Raw genomic sequence first — 11,161 nt, 5'->3', positions numbered from 1 at the left:
CTTATAGTTTGCTCTTTATTTTTTTTCCAAAAATCATTTTTAGGTACATAAGTATCTATTTAACCAGAGAAGCACCAAAAAATTTCCAAGATTCAACCACTAGCTAGGAACGGTCATGCCCGCCATTTTTACCGCATTTTGAAATGGGCATTAAAAAATTAAAAAAAATGGAAAACCTTCACATTGTGTCACTATATGTGACCAAGTTACCTAGAAAAATAATAAACTTCTAATATGATAATTATTTTAAAAAAGTGTTCTCGGAAATGAGCTATCATGTGTGAAGATTCATGGCTATCAAGCCAAATGATCAATCTTATGGCCACAATCATGGCATAGTTTATTCAAATGATCTCATATTGTGCACAAGGGTGCATCTTGGAATGTCAAACAATGCTGCCTAAGGAAGTTTTCATTTCCTTTAGACAAAAAAATCATTTTCCATTTTCCGAGTGCCCAAAATAAGTTTTTTTATGAAGGACCTACCATATATTTGTTGTGAAATTGGACCAAATCATTTTTCTAAAATATTAGGTCACATTTAATGCACAATTGACCAAATGGTTGGGTGCCAAAAGTTTTGATCTACCTCTTGTGAAAAAGAAAAATTTACGGCGATTCAGTAGGAAGCGAGTCAAATTTGAACTGCAGTTGCCTTATAGTTTGCTCTTTATTTTTTTCCAAAAATCATTTCTAGGTACATAAGTATCTATTTAATAAGAGAAACACCAAAAGTTTTCCAAGATTCAACCACTAGCGAGGAACGGTCATGCCCGCCATTTTGACCATATTTTTAAATGGGCGTGAAAAATTCAAAAAAAACAAAAATATTGAAAAATATTCGCATTGTGTCATTATATGTGACCAAGTTATCAAGAAAAATAATAAACCTGTAATACGACAATTCTTTTAAAAAAGTGTTCTCAGAAATGAGCTATCATGTGTGAAGATTCATGACCTTCAAGCCAAATGATCAATATTATGGCCACATTCATGACATAGTTTGTTCAAATGATCTCATATCATGCACATGGGTGCATATTTGAATGGCAAACAATTTTGCCTGAGGAAGTTTTCATTTTCTTTAGACGAAAAATTCATTTTCCATTTTTTCGAGTGCCCAAAATGAGTTTTTTTGTGAAGGACCTACCATATATTTGTTGCAAAATTGTACCAAATCATTTTTATAAAATACTAGGCCATATTTAATGAACAATTGTCTTTTATCCACCTCTCGTGAAAAACACAAATTTTTGCCGATTCAGCAGGAAATGGGTCAAATTTGAACTGCAGCTGCCTTTTAGTTTGCTCTTTATTTTTCCCAAAAATCATTTCTAGTTACATAAGTATCTATTTAAGCAAAAATACATGGTTCGGTGGTGATACGTCGAGGTTTGGACGGTGGCCGAGGGCCCCAACTCCAAAGCGCGTAAACTCGCATGCCCGTCACGTGGTCACCGCATGACTGTGGTGTTGCCATGCGTTCTGGGCGGCCTAGGCATGTCTAGTGGGTTGGACACTACCCAGGTAGGTGCTAGGAAGAAAATGACAATAGAAGAATCTCACAGAGACCGAACTATGCTCAAACATGAATTAGCAGCCAAGTGTTTGATTAGCGGTACGGGAAATGCACATGGCCAATGGGCCTGAGTTTTGGCTGAGGATGATCATCTACTAGGGAGACTGTATTGGCCAATTTTCAGCTCAAATGGAGGAGCTTAGATGGCACTTGCTTTGCAAAGTACCACATCGGACAGATATATGGATGTTGAAGCATAGGAAAGCGCTGTAAAAAATTATACCATTTGGATAATCCTAGCTTGTACTTCCTTCACAAAGCTTCTTTCTGGATAGAAACTTTGGAAATTTGCTGAGGAAGATTTAATAGGCAAATGGAGCCGAATATTGGAATGTGGCAATGATTTGTATATGTAAGATGGCACAAAAAGTTTGAGGGAAATAGGAGGTGCCTAGATAGCACTTGCTTTGCAATGTGCCAATCTGGATAGAAAATAGAAATTGAAGTTGGTCTTACATAGATGGTTGGATTGTGCTGAAATTTATAGTAGGATGATAAGTTTGGCATATGAAGAAACTATAAAAATTTCATACCATTTGGATAAATAAAAATGGTACTTCCTTCAAAATGTTCTCCACTAAACATAAAATTGGGAAAATATTGAGGGAAATTGGTTAAATTAAATGAGCTAAAATTTGGTGTAGTGAGTTTCTATGGCCAGGGTAATGTCCTGGTAAATTGGCGGCAATTATAAAGCAATATAAAATATAGTTGCTTCAGAGACTGAAAATATTACTAGAAATAAAGATTGGATGGTGAGCTCTCATGAATTGTTGGATGGAGCTAAAATTTTGTGGAGAGCTATGATATGGGCATATAGAAGATGTGGCAAAAATTCAACTCATGAGGATATGCATAGCTAGTACTTCCTTCACGAAGCTTCTAGCCGAAGAAAAACTTTGGAAATTTGCCGGGGAACATTTACTAGGCAAATGGAGCTGAATTTTGTCACGGGGCAATGAATTTGATAGGAAAGAGTGCCCAAAAATTTTGAGTGCAATCAAGAATATATAATAGCACTTCCTTCAAAAGGTGTTGTTTTGAACAAAATAGGAAAATGAATATTGCTGAATTATATTTGGACTAGGCAAGGAAGGTTTTTGACATATTTGACGAAGATATGATCCAAAGAATTTATGAGAATTTTATGGGAATTTTGCGAATAACATAAATATAGGTTGCTTCACAACTAGGGCAAAAATTGACACATGGACATGACACATAGGCAAAACTGGTGAGGTGGCGCCTAGGCATAGCAATCCACCACAATTTACAAGGTTATGACCATCTATATTGGTCGTGATCATCTAGAAATAAGGTAGTAGACCAGTGTTGTCTGCTTTACGACCATTTCGTGTAAGGAAATTACGACCTTCCTAAAAAATGGTCGTTATAGTTTAGGGTTTGGAGCCCTCCGAACAGCTTATGACCAATTGGTCTCAAATGGTCGTAGATTTATGACCATTTCTTCCAGGGTCACTGACTGAAGGTTATAAGTTGACATATTTCTTGTAGTGGGCATGGCTTCATCGCCGGCCTGGTACGGCCCATGTACAAGACCACCAAGGCAAGACCCTCGCGAGGGGCCAAGCCTCGTGAGGCGCACGACACCAAGACCTCCCGACGGAGTGGCCTCCCAAGGAGCGGAGATTTCTATGCAGGTATCCAGCCTCATGAGGCTACCATGACACAAGCCATGATGACCAAGGCAGGCGGGTGCCAGCGGGCATAGAGAAGACAGTTTCCTCTTTGGTGCTAAGGAGGCAAGGACAAGCGTGGGTTCCCGAGGAATCTGGCAAAGGTTTCCATTCCGGTGCAACGAGACCAAGACCACCAGCACAGCAGGATGGATGTCATCACCGAGCCCACCATTGCGTCACGACCGGAAGCTTTGCACGCAAAGACCACCTTTCGTCAGGATAAGATGTACTACTTGTCCCGTTTCAAATTGGCCACTGTTGAATCCCTTCCCACCTATGTTTTGGGGGAAGAGGACCGAGGCCACTATAAATATAGGTTAGCCACCACCGTAGAGGGGGTCGACTCATTCCCTCACCCCCGAACCTCGCAAAGTTGTTCATCCCTTGTACTAGTTCATCCTCAGCCCCTCGTGAGGCCAATTCACCCCAAAGCAGGAGTAGGGTCTTACACTGCAAGGTGGCCCGAACCTAGGTAAACTGTTGTGTTCATCTTCTTCCTCATTCATGCGAATCGAGCTAGGCCGTGGGACGACGGGCTTGTAGGGTGGATAGGTTGAGTTCTTCGCACACGTCCTAGAGTTCGAACCTTCTTGGGTCTGCAGAGCCCTGAATCCGACATTTGGCGTGCCAGGTAGGGGTGTGTCGAAGCTCGGCCTCCTCGTCGACCGTGCTATGCACAAGACTCATGGTTCCCATGGCCGACGATGTCCCACCCGTCGGGCCGCCGGGCGTTTTCGGAGGCGCTGTGGGCTTCTGGGCCTTTACCCTCGGCCTCCAACGGGTGTAGTGACCACAGAGGTTCAGGCCAGTGCTGCCCCCATGATATGGCGGTGTGGTAGACCCCGAGGATTTCCTCCGGCTGTACGCGCAGGCCATCTGGGCCGCGAGCGGCGACGACAAAGTCATGGCGAACTAGCTCCCCATGGCTCTCACGGGCGTGTCGCGCTCCTGGATGCTCAACCTACCGGAGTCTTTGGTAGCCTCCTGGGAGGAGCTGCGCGACCTGTTCATCACGTGCTTCGCGGCACCGGTGCCCCATGCCGTCGCGGCAATTCTTGGTGGGTCGCAGGCGCTAGCCTCAAGCCACCACGTTAAGTAGCTTTTCCGGCAGGTGAGGGTCGCCCAACCATGGCAGGGGGCTCCTCCATGGCAGGCGGCGCCTGAGACCGACATCACCTTCGACTCCAGGGGGCTCCCCATGCTGTGCACGCCCACCGTCGGTAGTGTTGTGGTCACCAGGACTCTCATCGATGGTGGTGCTTGCCTCAACGTCCTCTCTGTGGAAGCCTTCCACCTGCTCCAAGTGCCTTACGACCGGCTCGCCCCCACCAAGCCCTTCTCAGGGGTGATCGATGGATCCATCATTCCCCTGGGGCAGATCCGCCTCCCCGTCACCTTTAGCACGCGCTACAACTACCACACCGAGCTCATCGACTTCGACGTCGCCCGCATCGACCTCCCATTCAATGCCATCCTTGGGCATCCGGCCCTTGCCAAGTTCATATCAGCGACGCACCCCGGCTACAACGTCATCAAGATGCCGGGGAGCAGCGGCATCCTCACTGTGGTGGGAGACACCAAGGATGCACTCCTGGCCCTCAAGCTCGCTTTCAAGGTCGCGGTGGCCGTGCGACTAGGCGCTAAAGACGCTCTAGAGATCCCGAGAGCCGCACCCGTGAAGAAGAAGCAACTGTTATCTCACGATCGGGCCGAGACGAAGCAAGTACTAGCCGACGACGGGGGCTCGGGCCCCACCTTCACCATAGGCGCCGGCCTCCCCCAGATCAGGAAGAGGCACTGGTCAGTTTCCTCCATGCAAACAAGGATGTATTTGCACGGGAGGTGACGAACTTGGTCGGCGTCCCACGATATGTGATCGAACACCATTTGATGGTGTGCCCCAGCACGCGCCCAGTGAAGCAAAAGGCGCGGCGGCAAGCCCCAGAGAAGCAATCGTTCATCGTCCAGGAGGTCCGCAAGCTGCAAGACACCGACGTCATTCGAGAAGTACAGCACCCAGATTGGTTGGCCAACCCGGTCATCGTCCCCAAAAAGGGCAGGAAGGAGCGCATGTGCGTCGACTTCACAAGCCTCAACAAGGCGTGCCCTCAGGACCCATTCCCTCTTCCGCGCATTGATCAGATCGTCGACTCCACCGCCAAGTGCAACCTGCTGTGCTTCCTGGACGCCTTCTCGGGCTACCACCAGATCAAGATGGCGGTGCAGGATGTCGAGAAGACAGCCTTCCTTTCCCCGTGCGGGGTGTACTGCTACACCTGCATGCCCTTTTTGCTGCGGAATGCTGGCGCGAACTTCCAGCTATTGATGCACATCGCCTTGGGTCAGCAGCTCGGGAGGAATGCCAAGGCGTACGTCGACAACATAGTGGTCAAGTCATGGGAAGCAAAAAAACCTTGTCGAAGACCTGGAGGAAACATTCGCCAATTTGCGGAAGGTAAACCTACGGCTCAATCTGGAGAAGTGTGTGTTCGGTATCTCGTCTGGAAAGTTGTTGGGTTTCTTGGTGTCGCACAGAGGGATCGAGGCTAACCCAGAGAAGGTCAAGGCAATAGAAAGGATGAGCCCTCCACAAACCCTTAAGGAGGTGCAGAAGCTCGCGGGCTGTGTGACTTAGTTGGGGCGTTTCATCTCCAAGCTCAGCGAGTGCTTCCTCCTGTTCTTCAAGCTCATGAAAAAGAAAGGCCCATTTCAATGGACTCCGGAGGCCGAGGCGGCTTTTCAAGAGCTCAAGAGGTATCTCACTAGCCCGTTGGTGATGGTGGCACCTCTTCCTCTTGAGCCACTGGTGCTTTACCTGGCCGCCACACCCCACTCGGCCAACGCAGCACTCGTGGCGGTCCGGGAAGAGCGCGAAGGTGCGAACGCATGCTACTTCTTGAGCTTGTGTTGGTTTTTCCCTTGAAGAGGAAAGGGTGATGCAACATAGTAGAGATAAGTATTTCCCTCAGTTAAGAACCAAGGTATCAATCTAGTAGGAGAAGCGCGCAAGTCCCCAATAGATGCACCTGCACAAACAATCAAACACTTGCACCCAATGCGATAAAGGGGTTGTCAATCCCTTCACAGTCACTTGCAAAGGTGAGATCTGGTAGAGATAAATAAAACTAAACAAAAGATAAAATATTTTTGTGTTTTTTGGTTTATAGATCTGAAAATAAAAGATTTTAGAATAGTAGATCGAAAACTAATATGATGGAAAATAGACCTGGGGGCCATAGGTTTCACTAGAGGCTTCTCTCTTGAAGGAAAATAATACGGTGGGTGAACAAATTACTGTCGAGCAATTGATAGAAAAGCTCAAAGTTATGACGATATCCAAGGCAATGATTATGCAATATAGGCATCACGTTCGTGTCAACTAGACCGACTCCTGCCTGCATCTACTACTATTACTCCACACATCGACCGACTCCTGTCTGCACCTAGAGTATTAAGTTCAAGAGAACAGAGTAATGCTTTTAAGTAAGATGACATGATGTAGAGGGACAAACTCAAGCAATACGATGAAAGCCCCATCTTTTTATCCTCGATGGCAACAATTTAATACATGTCTCGCTACCCCTACTTTGTCACTGGGTGAAATCACGCAAGATTGAACCCAAAGCTAAGAACCTCTCCCATTTCAAGAAAAACCAATCTAGTTAGCCAAACCAAACCGATAATTCGAAGAGAAATACAAAGATATCAAATCATGCATATAATAATTCACAGAAGATTCAAATAATATTCATAGATAAGCTGATCATAAATCCACAATTCATCGGATCTCGATAAACACACCACAAAAGAAGATTACATCGGATAGATCTCCAAGAACATCGAGGAGAACATGGTATTGAGAATCAAAGAGAGAGAAGCCATCTAGCTACTAGCTATGGACCCGTGGGTCTGTGGTAAACTACTCATGCTTCATAGAAAGGGCAATAGAGTTGATGTAGATGCCCTCCGTGATCGAATCCCGCGTGCATCCAAGAAAAGCCCCCAAGATGGGATCTCACGGGAACAGAAGGTTGCGGCGGTGGAAAAGTGTTTTCATGGATGCTTCTTAGGGTTTTGGAATATATGTGAATATATAGGACAAAGATCTAGGACAGGGAGTCACCGAGGGGCCCACAAGGTAGGGGGCGCGCCCTCCACCCTTGCCGCCGCCTCGTGGATCTTTTGACTTGCACTCCAAGTCCCCTAGATGTCTTCTGGTCCAAGAAAAATTATCACGAAAGTTTTATTCCGTTTGGACTCCGTTTGATATTCCTTTTCTGCAAAGCTCAAAAAACAAGGAAAAACAGAAACTGGCACTGGGCTCTAGGTTAATAAGTTAGTCCCAAAAATAATATAAAATAGCATATTAATGCATATAAAACATCCAAAATAGATATATAATAGCATGGAACAATAAAAAATTATAGATATGTTGGAGACGTATCAGCACGTGGTGTAGCGCCCCGCGTGCATCCGCGCACGCGCGCTACCCAATGCCACATAAGCTCATCCTCGCGCTCCTCGTCACCTCCAGGAAACTGTGACACTACTTCCAAGGCCATCCCATCAAGGTCGTATCCGTGTACCCCCTGGAGAAAGTGCTCCGTGGCCCTAATGCCGCGGGAAGGGTTGGCAAGTGGAACATCGAGCTGTAGGCGTTCCAGCTGGAGTTCAGCACCACTAGGGTCATCAAGGGCATGACCCTCACTGACTTTGTGGCGGAATGGACTGACGCCCCTAGCCGGGGAATGGGTGAGGATCACTCCGTCACGCCCGAAGACGAGGCGCCCGATGGCTGGGTCATGTACTTCGACGACGCGTTTGCGCGTCATGGCGCAGGGGCCGAGTCGTACTCATCTCGCCGACCCAGGACAAACTGTACTATGCCATGCAGCTCTGCTTTCAGCATGGTGAGAAGGTCTCCAACAACATCATGGAATACGAGGGCCTGATCGCTGGCCTCAGGGCCACATCGGCCCTGGGATTCAAGCGTCTCACCATCAAGGGCTATTCCCAGCTCCACGTCAACTTCTCCAACAAGGAATACAAGCCTAAGGGCAAGCACATGGAGGCATACCTAGAACAGGTACGCAAAATTGGAAAATGATTCTTGGGTTTGGAGTTACAGCACGTCCCGCATGGCACGCACAAAGAGGTGGACAACATCGCCAAGAGGGCGTCCGAACGCGAGCTCCAGAAGCCTGCCATCTTCAAGGAACGGCTCTTCAAGCCATCGGCAGCCCCCCCCCCCCCCGCTGCAGCCCCTACGCTACTTCGGGAGGAGACGCCCCTGGCCCCCTCCATAGGCGCTCCGGCCTACGGTCCGACCTCAGGAGCCTGCCTACTCCTAGCGCTTGAGCCTCAGCAGGGGAGCTGGACTGAAGAGTTCAAGGCATACCTGCTCTTAGGCACCCTGCTGGAGAAGGAGGAAGATGCAGAACGCATGGCCCGTCAGGCCACCGCTTACTGCTTGCAAGACGGTGAATCTACCGAAGATGCCCAAACGACGTCTCGCTGCGGTGCATCTCCAAGGAGCAAGGGCACGAGTTGCTGGCTGACATCCATGGCAGGGACAGCGGGCACCATTCTTCATCGCGCACCCTCGTGGGCAAGGCGTTCGGCAGCGGATTGTACTGGCCCACGGTGCTCAACGATGCGACCGAGCTGGTGCAATCCTGTGAGGCCTATCAGTTACATGCCAAATAGATTTACCAGCCCGCTCAGGGCATCTAAACCATCCTGCTCTCATGGTTGTTCGTGGTCTAGGGGCTGGATATCCTGGGCCTGTTCCCCCGAGCAGCCGGGGACTACCACTATCTCTACGTCGCCATCGACAAATGCACCAAATGGGCGGTGGTGGAGCCCGTGCACACCATCCCAGCTGGCTCGGCCGTCAGGTTCATCAAGGGCCTCATGAGCCGCTTCGGGGTCCCCAACCGTATCATCACTGACAATGGCTCTCAGTTCACGAGTAACCTCCTCAAAACATATTGTGCTAACCTTGGAACACAGATGGTTGGAGCTGCCATGACCGCGACAGGGGGAGCCTCGTGATGAGCCACCGCATCCTTATGCCCCCCTGGCGGTCCTGGCAGAGCGGCGTGAGGAGACGGGGTGCCCGCACGCCCAGGTGCAGCAGTGCCCCTTCGCCCGAGGACAGCGCCGGATCGGCGTTGCGTGCCCCCGCGCCCGCCGAGGTTGCGGCCAAGCGTCGAAGCCGTCTTCAGGGCGAGGGGCGCCCTCACAATGGCGGTCAATTTCTTCTTCTTCTCCAAGCTGGCGCCCCTATTCGGTGCGATAAGGGGTTGTATGAGCATACGAGTTGCGAATGCGCGGTCAGAAGGTAAGGCGAGGATACTTACTCATCTGGCGCAGCCCACTTCCTCTCCCTCTCCTCCTCAGAGGCTGATGCGCCCCCTTCTTCTTCAGCGTGGCCCTGGTCTCGCCCCAGGGGCTGGCGGAGTGACCGCCAACGGGCCCCGCCGTGGAGCCACTATCAGGAGGGGCGAGGGGGTCCTCCTGAGGGGCCTTGGCTGGCGAAGCCATGGCCGCCTTGGTGGATGCTGCCACGACCGTCGGTTGCGCATCCTGCGGGGACGAGCCCGTCTCCTTGACCGCCCGGGGGGTGGGGGACTTCCGGAAGGTGGCGTTGCCATTCCCGCGCCCGAATACGCCTCCCCAGATGCCTCTGTGGTCGGCGGAGCAGACTCCACCCTCCTGGATGCCCAGACGGGGCCTGGGGAGTCCATGGCCGGGAGCTCCTCAGTATCGTCGTCGTCCTGGAGACCAAGGAGGAGCTGGCATTGCAACGGTGGGGACACCCTCTCTAGGTCGTCCTCCTCCGTTTCCTTCGAGTCCTTGTTGGTATTTCCCCAAGAAGGAAGGGATGATGCAGCACAGCGACGGTAGGTATTTCCCTAAGTGATGATACCAAGGTTATCGAACCAGTAGGAGAACCAAGCAACACTACATAAAAAACACCTGCACACAAATAACAAATACTCGCAACCCGACATGTTAAAGGGGTTGTCAATCCCTTTCGGGTAACGGTGCCACAAATTGGCAAACAGACATGATAAAAATATGATAGATGGGATAAATAGATCTCGGACAAAATAAATTGCAACAAGGTATATTTGTATTTTTGGGTTTAATAGATCTGAAAATAAAAGCAAAGGAACATAGATCGCAAAGGCCAATGTATTAAGGAAGAGACCCGGGGGCCGTAGTTTTCATTAGTGGCTTCTCTCGAGAAAAATAGAAAACGATGGGTGAACAAATTACTGTTGGGTAATTGATAGAACTTCAAATAATCATGACGATATCCAGGCAATGATCAGTATATAGGCATCACGTCCAAGATTAGTAGACCGACTCCTGCCTGCATCTACTACTATTACTCCACACATCTACCGCTATTCGGCATGCATCTAGTGTATCAAGTTCATGGAGAAATGGAGTAATGCAATAAGAATGATGACATGATGTAGACAAGATATGTTCATCTAGAAATAGAACCAATCTTGTTATCCTTAACAACAACGATACATACGTGGCGTTCCCCTTCGGTCACTGGGATCAAACACCGTAAGATCGAACCCATCACAATGCACCTCTTCCCATTGCAAGATAAATAGATCAAGTTGGCCAAACAAAACCCAAATATCGGAGAAGAAATACGAGGCTATAATCAATCATGCATATAAGAGATCAAAGAAGACTCAAATAACTTTCATGGATAAAAAGAGATATATCTGATCATAAACTCAAAGTTCATCGGATCCCAACAAACACACCACAAAAGATTTACATCATATGGATCTCCAAGAGACCATTGTATTGAGAATTAAATGAGAGAGAGGAAGCCATCTAGCTACTAACT

This window comes from Triticum urartu, chromosome 4A (assembly GCF_056163025.1).
Source record: "Triticum urartu cultivar PI428250 chromosome 4A, HENAU_Tu73, whole genome shotgun sequence".
NCBI lineage: Eukaryota > Viridiplantae > Streptophyta > Magnoliopsida > Poales > Poaceae > Triticum > Triticum urartu.
The sequence above is the reverse complement of the archived record's forward strand: the minus strand, read 5'-3'. Positions refer to the sequence as shown.